Below are 12,332 nucleotides of genomic sequence, written 5' to 3' on the forward strand. Positions count from 1 at the left end.
TTTGCCGCTTATTAACTGTGATCCGAGTGTGTAGTATGTGTAGTATGAATGCGTAAAATGCTGCAAACCCTTGCTGAACATGATATGATAGGGTACACAAGAAATGCTGATGTGCAATTTCTAAAGATGTGGACAAACAGAAATTAGCAACATTATGCACAAAATAAATTAGTTAAATATTAGAAACAAGGGAAAGATTCTTCAGCTGTTGCTTTCTGTGTTGAAGTTGTATTTTTGAAATAGACTCTTTGTGGGTATAAGTGTATTCTGTGGGATTTTGTATGGATCAGAGCAGCATGTTTCACAAGCCTGCCTCTTCACTTAGTGGGACAATTTAAATTTACGGATAGCACTCTCTCCTCACTGTCCCTTTATAATGCACTGCAGGTATGTAACGCCATATTTGGACACCATATGGTTTGTCAATGGATAATGCAACTTTAGTGCAAACCTTGCCTGTGCATTTTTTAGTTGTTTGAAAATAAAAAATGTAATTGTCATTACAGGGTCATTATGTATTTAAAAAAATGCATCACATAGTTTGAAAAACGCTTTATACTGAGGTTGTTTTTTGTTTGTTTATATAAAATGTAATATTTTTAAAATGCAAATTTTTCACCCGGTATGGATATTCATCTACATGATACATAATCATCTACATACCTTTGTTACTTATCTTTGTTTTTTGTTTTTTAACGACTGCACCTAAAAGAACCCGTCAGTAAAACTCCTGAAGTTTGCAGATGACACCACCGTCTTTGGTGTGATCAAGGATGGTGATGAGTATGCGCACAAACAGGAGGTGGAAGAGCTGGGCCAATGGTGCAGTCAGAACCACCTGGAGATAAACCCAAAGAAGACTGCTGAAATGACCATGGACTTTAAGAGAAGTCCAGACTGCAACTCACAATTAGGGCTGCAGAGAGGATGATTGGAGCTGATCTTCCCTCAGTCCAGGACCTGTACCGGTCCAGAGTCAAGTAAAGGGCAGCAAAAATCTCTGCAGAACCCTCACATCCTTGTCACAAACTGTTCAACCTCCTTTCCTCTGGTAGGCAATAAGGGCACTGTTCGCCAAAACCAGCCAACACAAAGACAGCTTATTTCCCCAAGCAGTCACTCTGATAAACGCTCAGAAATAGCCCCCACTCTGAACAAAGTCAATCAACAATGTTCTGCTCATCTACCTCATGTATATTTTAATCTTACAATTCCAATATTGTTATGAATATATTACTCATGTACTGTACTACCTTGCACTATATATTTAAATCTTAAATCTCAGACTACATGGATATTGCACTATTCCTTTCCTCTCTCCGATTGTTCTATTGTTCTATATTTCATACTTAACAGTATGTTTTTGTATTTCTTACTGTCCTCTCTGTTTTTATATGTTAAGTGAGTGTTGTACTTTGAGAGCAAAGATTAAGAGTCGAATTCCTTGTTTGTTTACGCAAACCTGGCCAAGAAAGCTGATTCTGATTTTCCTCTCTCCCATATCAACAAAATTATTATTTTGCCGGTCAGGCTTCACCTTGAATACGATTTCATTATTCCAAAGCACAATCACCAAAGTGAGAATTGCCAACAGTTAAACTCATATTGATTGCCTTGCTGGAGGGTACAGTGATTGGATGCCCCCACCCTCCTTCCTCCCCATCGCACCTATCCTCATTTTCTTTTTAATTTTAATTTTAATTTCTAATGTATTTCTCAGATGGGGAGAGTCTCCAGCTGTGCAGGTAAACTGTGGCTGGTGTACGATAAGGTAAATTTGGCAATCTTAAAAGCAGGTCTCATAGCAACCTATTAGTGGAAGTCTCATGGCTGATAGAGAAACAGGCTCCCAGGCTCTGGGCATATCTCCTGTAGAGGGGGGAATTAGCTTAATGGCAGAGCGGCAGAGAACTGTAAAGAGCTGTCGAGAGTCTCTGGAGTATTTCTCACTGAAATACTCAGTGCTGCAATTTTGGGGGGCTGTAAAAGATGAGAGATGTTACCCTGCGGCTTCTTGCGTTACTGCTATTGTTATGCTAATGCCCCAGCAATGACTGGCTGTGAATGTGTCATAACCAACCAACAGGCTGATTGGTGTTTCCATGCCATGTCAGAGCCAAAAGGAATGATGACTGTGTGCTTAGGTCTTGACTGACATCTTTTCACCCTAAAGGCTGCCTATTTTATTTGCTCCCCTGTGTGGTCAGTGAAAAGCGCTTAACAGAGCATTCAACAGTAAAGACAATACGTGTCCTTTCCCTGCTCTCCTTACACATGTGTAGGCTGCCAGGAAACAACTGAAGACAAAGAACATTGAAGGGCCTGCTTGGTAATTAATTGTCAAACTGATATTCAGTGCTTTATTTCAGCATGTGTGGTTAAGTTCTACACCAGAAGATATTTCCATAATAAAAATATCAAGGCTGCATTTGGGCACGGTCCTCCATAGCTAACGTTTTGGTTAATAACACATTTTCACTCATCAGTTTCCAAATTTATTCAAAAAGTAATTTTAACCTTATTTAATACTATTTTTTATAATGAGTGCAACAGATGACACTTGATACCTCCTGAATTATAAAGTTTGGTAAATTAGAATAGTGAGAATAACAATACGTATTACTAACTTCTTTGATATAAGTTAACTTCACATGTGATTGTCTGAGTGGACACTGTGATTGGAATAATTATATATTGATCTGTGATTTGTATTTTTTTAATGTTGTGGTTGGCTTGCTCCTCTGAATCTTTAGTATATCAATAACTTGTTTGTCTTGTAATTGCATATTGATTCAGCAAATTCAACTTGGCTGTTAGTGCAACTTTTTGTGTTGGTAAATTCCCATAAAGAACAAATTCCTGCAGCCTGATACAATCTTTATTTTCTGTATGAAAACATTTATTCACCATCCAGGTGCATAATTACTAAATTAGCATATCTTTGGAATTTGTCGAGCACTGGGAGACAAGGGCAGTATACCGTTTACACGCGAAAACAATGCGTGAGTCGTGGAGATGCAGCTGCTGAAAGAGTCTGCTGCGAGATTTCACATTCCACTAAACATGAACATCCAGCATTCTTGAGCACCTCTCTAACACCTTCCCAGACAAATTAGACACAGCTCAGTAGCACTCAATGGGCTTCACCCCTGGGAAATTATTACAAGACAATGGGCTTCTCATCTTCGTTTTACGTTCTGAGGGAGAATATGGGTAGAGGGAGAAAAAAAGTGTTTTGAGACTCCCCCTTTAAAAAACAGCAGAGACTGGCAGTATTCGACAATCACAGAGCTGTGAATGATAAGTAATTTCCTCACGGGTTTGTCAATGCACAGGAGCCGATTCCTGAGACTTCGTAGAAGTGGTGTTTTCAGAGGGATGATTACATCCTGAAGATGATGGATGTGTGCTGGGTAATGTGGGAGACAGGAGGATGTCCAAGCTGCTTAATGGCTGATGACTTGCCACTGGCAGCCATCACCACAGCCTCATTACACACATAGCACGAGCCCTTTATTCTGTGGCATGAACAGAATATAGGTGATCTCAAAGTCTTGCTCAATTAAGCAGCATGATTCACACCCCTGTCCTTTTAGGTGGGAGTGTGTTAAAGACTTCCACACTGTAAATGAGGATATCATAAAAAGTAGTGCCTAGAATCAATTGCGAAGGCTGCAGCTAACCTCGCTCTCTGAGGTGCATGGGCAAAGGAGATGAATTTCCCTCTTGGGAAATGTCAAAATGATGTAATGATATTCAACACTTCCAAAAGTGAGACTCTTCATACTTTAGAGGTTATTTTCCTGCAGCTCATCCTTGGTGTGAGCTTGCAAAGGTCTTATTTGCATATGATTTTTGAACGGAGCAGGCAGGCAACGTCAATCCTTGTTATCCAGATGCACTGACCTGTTTCAAGCTGTTGTTGACCCAAACAATCCAGAGAACATTTCCTCAGCTATTACAGTTCAGTGAGTGGATGAAGAAGACAGTTTGAGTACTGAGTCAGAGAAAGCCTGTAATAATAAAACTGTTAAATGTTGCTGTTAAACAGAGAGGACAATAATTAAACCGACACTTCCTTAACCTTTAGCCCACCACTGCCATGCTAGTGGCTCTGTGAGGCCATACACAGTGGTGTTTGAGCTAAATGCTGACATGATTATGCTAATAGGCTCACAGCGGCAATGCTAACTTGCTGATGTTTAGCTGATATACTACTACTACTTCACTAGCAAGGACCATGCCACAACAATATGTAATTTAAAGCTTTGATGAATGCTTGATATATAATGAAGGTTCAGAGAAGAGGAATAGATTTGGATGGTGGCTGAGATTGAAAAGAGATCATCTGATTGGTTGGTCCGGGAGGATGAACTGGAGAGCAGGTGGAGTGAGACTCAGTGTGGCGGTTTCATCTAAGATGGTTTCACCCGAGCTGATTTTGGAATATAAAAGCTTATCAGTGATTATTGGTGTGGTTGAGGTGTGGCCCTGCTCCCAAACATAAGTTAATTTGTTAACTTCATACCATGTTCATCATCTTAGGACAGTGTGCTTACATTTGCTAATTAGCGTAATACAAAAAGTACAGCTGAGGCTGTTTGGAAAAGGAAGTGCCACAGGTTTTTCAGGTATTTGGTCATGAATCATATTGGACAAAATAACTTGTTGCCCTGATAGTGACAATACATAAAAAAGTTAGAAGATCACCAAAGGGGGGCATAATTTTCTTAATAAAATTCAATGGCAATCCATCCTTTAGAAGTTGAACCGATCAAATGACATTGTCATCCAAGGATCCATGCTGCTTCCATGGATACAAATTGAAATATAAACATTTGCACAATATGTAGTAATGTGGGGCAAAATTCATCCTTACTGGCAGAGTTCTGGGTTTGTTTGTCTCTCGAGGGTCTTATTCTAAATGTAGACTCTGAGATACTGTTATCTGTTTGGAAAAATTGTATATGTATCCAGTGACATCCAGTATGCACACTTGCCTCCCCTGTGACGACCTGTACACTGATTAAATCAGTGAGTCTGTTAACCTGATGGCAAAGCACACACCAGACAATATAAGTGTATATTTCCCAATGAAAGACCCCAATGTGTTTTCTCTGGGAAACAGCCACCTTGGCAATAACCCGCAGTAGTTTATTAGATGTATCTTTATGTGCTGTGAAAGCTGGGATAGCTTCTCTCTCACTTTTGTCTCGGATCAGCTGTAGTTCTAGGCCTATTAGGCTGATAGCAGCCATCTGAAAACCTCACATTTTCCACATAACTCTGAGCAATGTGGAATGAGAGTACAATTTTACCAGTGTACTTCTCACAGGTGTAGTAATGATGCTCTTATACATTACATCCTTACAGTAAAATGTTGTGTTTTTTTAACCCCTTGATCCCCGATGTTGCCCATACATTTAATGCGTTGTTTGCATAACTGTATATTTAGTAATGATCTATGGTTGTTTGCCACACTTTTCAACATTATCACAAATATGTCTACGTTGTTTCATGGCTTCATTGAATATACAGAACATATTGTGTGAAGAATTCAAACCCAAGGTTCCATTTTTAGGTCCAAAACCTGGTATTTTGTCAGAAACATTTCTGTGGAATTCAGCATGAGCATGATGTATGCTTGTTATCTTCTTGGAATCATGACTAGAATTTTACATGAGTTTCTGTGGATTTGAACAAAGCTTGGCCATGCAACATGTCTTGGAAAGGTTAAGCAATACACAGTTGAAACGTTCATTATGATATTGATGCAACCAACTCTCATGTGCTCTCGCAAGAGTTTGGTAAAATTTTCATATTTTATATTGAATACGTGGAAAAGATGAAAAGCTAAATCTCATTTTGAATATGTAAAGGATAGATGTACAGAATAGACTTGGCATTTTTGATTTGCACCACTCCTCTATTCGTTGCAAACAATACATTCTGTTGTGTCCAGATAATGACATTTGAATAATAACGTGAATCCCATTTGCACAACCGGGCCAAACTGTTCACATACGTGGTTTCACACCACTCTCAGATTTGGGCTTTAAACAGATTTAGTTGGACCATAATACCTCATGGTAAGACAATTAAGTTTGTGAGCTTTGCACCAAAACCAAAACTGACTGGGAAAGTAAATGAGTTATGCTTACTGTAAAATAATATTAATGCCAACGTTAAAACAACAGTCCTACAGTTGTTTCAGTGTGAGGCCTTCTTTTGATAAAAAACAAAACAAAAACAAAGATCTATTAAATAGATCAAAGCTTTTGGACATATCCCGGACATGTATAACCTCTGACAGTTGCGGTAAAACAACTTGCAGTGATGAGTAAGAGACAACATTATCCCACTGAAAAAAACCTCTAGGATGAAATTATTTAACCCAGCGGTGCTCAGTATGCACAAAAGAAAGATACCTGTTTTGCATCTATGCGCACTAGCTTTAGCATGACAGATGTTGAGTTCTAAATGGAGCACACTGTTTTTGTGTCCCTCAGGATACAATCCCTGTGACAGCTCCTCCCCTGAGACAACAGTCTGTATCGTCACTAAGTGCCCTTGACCAACTGCCACTTTGCTCGTTTGAAAGCCATGATGTCTCTCTCTTTCTCATGGGTGGGCCAAATTCTCTGGGCGGTGGGAATGGCTTATTTATTTATTCTTTTGTTCTTTCATAGTTAAGTTGTAAATCAATGGCACATTTTGCCAAATGAGATTCAGTGTCACTACTGCAATTAGTGCTGCAGACAAACATGTGACTGGACATCAACATAGTACCAGACTGGAGCAATCTAATGACCAATCCATACATTAGGCATTACATGAACCAACCTATTCTATCCCATACAAAGCTCAATTTATATCATTCCCTGAGATGGATGCAAGCCATGTCCCATCTGAGTGAGCATAATTAACACCCGGTGATAAAACCAAGTCCCGGGGGAGCTGTCTACTCACAATATATTTAATTGAAGTAAATGATATAAAAGGATAAATTGTGAGTTATATTGAGCTGCCTTGACCAAAGGGTTCAACTATAAAGTATTATACAAGGCACAGTCATTTTCTTTGGAGCATTCATTAAATAAAAATGGTTCCGAATGAAACCAGGCAATGATTTGCACAGTGGTGGTGACTCATTCCAATCATGCTACTTAGGCTCTTTTTCTAACAATAATGTGTGTGTATGATTGTATGGATACGCACTCATGGGTCTGTGTGTATTTGTCTGCGACTATTCAATATTTTTTTCATGCAAATAAGCCACTTCTGACAATCTTTACTCACATTTCTCCCTCTGAAAAAGCACCACAGAGGTCAGGGCTTCTTCAGACAGGCTGCTAGGTTTCTGATTCGCTGACTTCATCAGCATGCACATTCAGTGTGCATACAAATGCATGCAAATTCAAGCGAACAATTTCTACACATACGCAGAGCGACACATAAAAGAAGAAACTAAAGTTGATTGATGTCCACAAACCCACATTCACCAAACAAAGGCACGCACACACACACACGCACACACACACACACACACACACACACACACACACACACACACACACACACACACAAACACACACGCACACACACACACATCTTCATACACTTCATGTGTCTTCATTGCTTCCTCAACACTTAAACTACAGTCCCTGACAAAAGTCTTGTCGCTTATCTATTTAGTAGAAACACCTGCTATTAACCTGACTTTTAATTAATCAATTGGTGTAAGAAATAGCTCATATGAAAAGCTAAAACCTACCCAACTGATGTTCCATGCACTGAAATAAATTAGTTTCACTATAAAAAGATGTATTATTTAAACAAGACAGAAAGGTTTTGGCATGACAAAAGTTTTGTCGCCTATACATAAATTGAACAAATTTACTACAAATACTAAATATGTCAGCAAATAAATAGTGGTGCTGTGAGATTCAAATGATTATATCTTGACTTCCATGAGCTTGAAGGACTGCATCCATGCGGGTGGCAAGGATTCATACAATGTATTGATGAAGTCATCAGGAATGGCTAGGAAAGCAGTCCTGCTGCTCCCAGAGTTCACAATATTCTTTGGTTTGGTTTCCATGCTTCCTCTTTCATCCTACCCCACATATGCTCAATGATGTTCATGTCTGGTGACTGGGCGGCCAATCTGGACCATCTTGATCTTCTTCGCCTTGAGGAACTTTGAAGTGGAGATGGAAGTATGCGATGGAGCACCATCCTGCTGGATGGTGCTCCATAGGTGCACCTATGAACACGGTTTTTCAATTGTCTTTTGTTTAGTGCTGGCTTCTGGGCACGGATTCGACCATGGGGCCATTTGAGACAGAATCCGACAAACCGTTCTGGTTGACACAGGGACTTCAGGGGACCAGGTCTGGTGGAGCTCTGCTGCAGTAGAAAATGGGCTGGCCTTGGATTTGAGCAACAAACGGTCCTCGAGCAGTTGTCTGGGGGTCTGCCTGACCGGGCTGTCAAAAACATCTCCAGTGTCTTCAAATGTTTTTTTAATCCTCTGTACTTGACGCTGAGACACATTGAAGGTGTCTGAAACATCAGCAGTGGATCTGGTCTTAGCCTCTTGATAATCAAATCTTGTATCAGAGGTGAATCTTAGGCATGTTTGCAGATGTCTAGTTGGTTGATGTGAAGGTCTAGTGTACTGGGGTTGTTTTTATACACAACGAGGACCTATTTGATCCATTATTAGTCACAGGTGAAGCTCATATGACAATGCGACAACACTTAGTCTTTGCAAAAATTGACTCAATGGGCTTTACCAGTGTGAATATTAGAATACTTTTTGACAGTTTCTTTTTGCACTGAAACATTATTACAAAGCTGTTGGGATTAAAATGAGCCATTTCTTGTAAATAAATCTTGATTAGAAATATATTTCAGCGGCTTCAGGTCAATTTGTACACAAGCGACAAGACTTTTGTTAGGGACTGTATATTTAAACCAAAAAGATGAAATCACAATGCAAGGAATTCACATGTCCAAATTGCTTTCTATGGTTTCAGATCACTGCAAGTGAGTATTAATGTGAATCAATACGTACATTTGGGGAGTTGGACAACATTGCCTAATTATGTCATGTTTCATCTTTATAGAATGCAGGCCCATTAAGATACTGTAGGAGTTAGAAAGGGTCCTTCCTTATGTCTAGACAGTGGTGATGGTGGATGGTTGGACTGCCTCAGTTCAATGTCTCAGAATAATTTGAAGATCACAATGGAGACAGGGAAGGTTATGTGCAGCACTATACTCTGTCTGATAGAGAATGAAACCTTTTAAGATGTTTGAGATAAGCAGTCACCAAATGACTTGTTTCTGAAACAGGACAGGGACAGAAAATGTATTGGTTAATTTCAGTAAGTAAATTAAGTTTGTGAATGAGAAGAGCAGAGTGACTATGACACTGTGATATTTATGAATGAAGAGTGACAGCAGGTAGCGAGAGAGTCAGTAGTAAGAGAGGAAAATGTGAAAAAAAAGCTGTATTAATAAAAGAATATTATCTGTGACTCATTTTAATTCACAGTGGGATCTCATTATAATGGGCAATTCAGCTTGTGCAGTTATCAAGAATGACATACAAAGAGTGTGCAGGTAAAGGGCCAATGGTGTGTTAAATGCCACTTTGACACGTGGCTCCAATCTTTCACCACTGACCTTTTAATGATGGTAAAGCCTGTCTACGTTCGGAGCTCCCCTCCTGCCTAGAAAAGAACTAAAGTGTTCTGCACAGCTGGTCTTCAACAATACCTTATCCTGCTTTACAATGAATTACACTCACATGGCATGCCAGCAGGTTTATTTACTGTGAACACAACTATGTTACTAGGGCTGCAACTAATATTAATTTCCATTTGTGACTAATGTAAGAATAAGCACCACCATTAGGCTGACATTTTTGGTTTTAAGTTTTCAATTTATAGATGGATTACCATAAAAATTTTGCACAGGCATCCATGTTCCCCACAAGATTAATTGTAATGACTTTAGTCATATGAAAATGAATGGCAAACACCCAACACACTTATAAAAGACTAAAGTGACGTCTTTCCTCCACAAAGGGTTTGGATAGGAATAATGAAATCAAATTTAAGAAGTGATTCCTCAACTACAAAAATCAGCATCAGTTGATTTCCTGTCATTTGACTAATTGATTAATTTTCTAATTGTAACATCCATAAAAGCAATAGAGTTACAATTTATCATGTTACTAGTTCCTCCTCAGCTAATAAATTCTCAGTGACGCATGATCAGAAGAGTTGACTCTGTTCATACAGTACACGTTTGTGTATTTTTGCAGTGTGCAAGCCATGTGTCTTTGCATGAGATTATGAACTCATGAAGAATGAGCATGTATGAAGAAAAGTGCACACTCAGGAAAAGCCATTATGTTTACTAATGGTAAAATTATGTCAGAGAGGCTTTTTGAGCCACTTAGCTCTGCAATCTGATCAGTACTCTACCTTTGAGTCTATTTACACCATCCGCATCTCAATTTAGGGTTACGTATTGTTCATCACTCACAGACAGACGCATGTTTCTGTTGCAAGCAGCTGAATAGAGCAGTTGTTTGGGTCAAGCAACCATTTTGATCAACCTGATTAGGTAAAGTGGGTGTCTATTAGGACATTGATTTTTGAGTCATTCTGGTTGAGATCATCAGCTAAGTGGGGTGACACTTAGAACTGAACAAAGACCTGAATCTGCAGGGACTTTATTGACAATTGGAGTAAATGAGAAGTGCATGCTCACATTTAGAGCACATCTCTGTTAGATCTTGCTAAGGTCAATTTGGAGTATTTACACAGGTAACATTTCCTTGCAAAAAATCCAAAGGAAACAGCAAACTCACACATGCATGCTTGGATTGTTAAAGACGCCGGACGTGAGGCGGCAGAGGGATAATTTTGGAAAGTGATGTAGCTGAATGCAGGTCAAATATGAGTGCATGAGGGTAAAGTAATGTGCTGCTTTGTTGTGAGTTATTGATTTCTTTTCATACAGCTTCAACAGGCCAGGTTACAAATAAGACAGCAGATAGATATGATAAACATCGTGCCAAAACAAGACAGATATAAATATCCAATATTTGGTAGATATTTGGTTCAACAGCAATCTAAAAATAGCAGCTTTACAAAGCAATCTGAGAAGGATCAAGCTCTCCAGTGTGTGTTTACTGCTCCTTGCTTTTCAATACTCCTTCTGTTTGATCCTGACGTCCCATAGTTTTTTTCAGCATCTCTTTCCACGCCCGCAGAGGCCAAGCTGTGAGGAGAGATGGTAAGATCTTGTAACATTGCATCTTTGATTCCTGAACCTCTGCCACAGTCCTGCCAAAGCCCCCGCTGTGCTTTGCTCCTGTGTCTCCCCACCTTCCCCACCCCGTCACGGATGAGAGAGGAATACAAATGCCTGCGTTCCCCTGAAGCCCAGCCGCCCTCCCCTTCCTCCTCCTACTGCCACTGCTATATCCCTTCTCCTACATCTACACCACCCTCTACCCGCCTCCCTCCATTCCTGACTAGTCTCCTCCAAGGACAGCCAAAGACATTCTCCTGAGTGAGATAAGAGTGATTTCAGCCGACACATTGCAGCGCACCAGGGCCGTCTGTGGCGGCCGCCTGTGGGTGTTGCTGGTGGAGCCACACTGAGATTGAGAATTAGAATGCACATGTTTGATTTGCTATCACAACAGCAGTGATGTGTCACACTGGAAAACCATCTATATTTGTCTTTCTTCATCTGTGACAGCAGCGTCTGAGGAACACAGCGTTTCAAAGCATGAGGCGTTTGTCATGTTACAGAGACACTTACATGTGACCCAGGTTCAGATGGCAAGGCCTTGCAGCATGGATGATGAATGAATGCGACATTTTACTGCAATGTCTGCAAAGATACCGGATGATGCATGTTGTGTCATCTCTTTTCTTGCTTTTCACCCCTTAACATTAATGTTTAGTATTTCACGTGGTTTATCACTTGATGCTTAGTGTGTGCAGAAGGTCTCTATGCTGTGTTTTCATTTTATTCATTGAAAGCCTTATGTTTTTGATTCACATGCTGCTCGAGGTATTGGTAAATACTTTATGCCTGCCTGCTGAAACAATTCATGGATACAACAGTAGAAATAAATCACAGCTTCTCGCTTTTTAACTTGCAAAATAAAATCCCTTCCTCTAAGTATTTAATTAATCAATATTCTGCGTGATGAAAAAAGAGATTTAAATGCTTTACCTCTGAGAGGTAGAAACATGGTAAAAGATGCAGCAGGTGACACGTGAACTCCAAGACCATGA

This window comes from Etheostoma spectabile, chromosome 1 (assembly GCF_008692095.1).
Source record: "Etheostoma spectabile isolate EspeVRDwgs_2016 chromosome 1, UIUC_Espe_1.0, whole genome shotgun sequence".
NCBI lineage: Eukaryota > Metazoa > Chordata > Actinopteri > Perciformes > Percidae > Etheostoma > Etheostoma spectabile.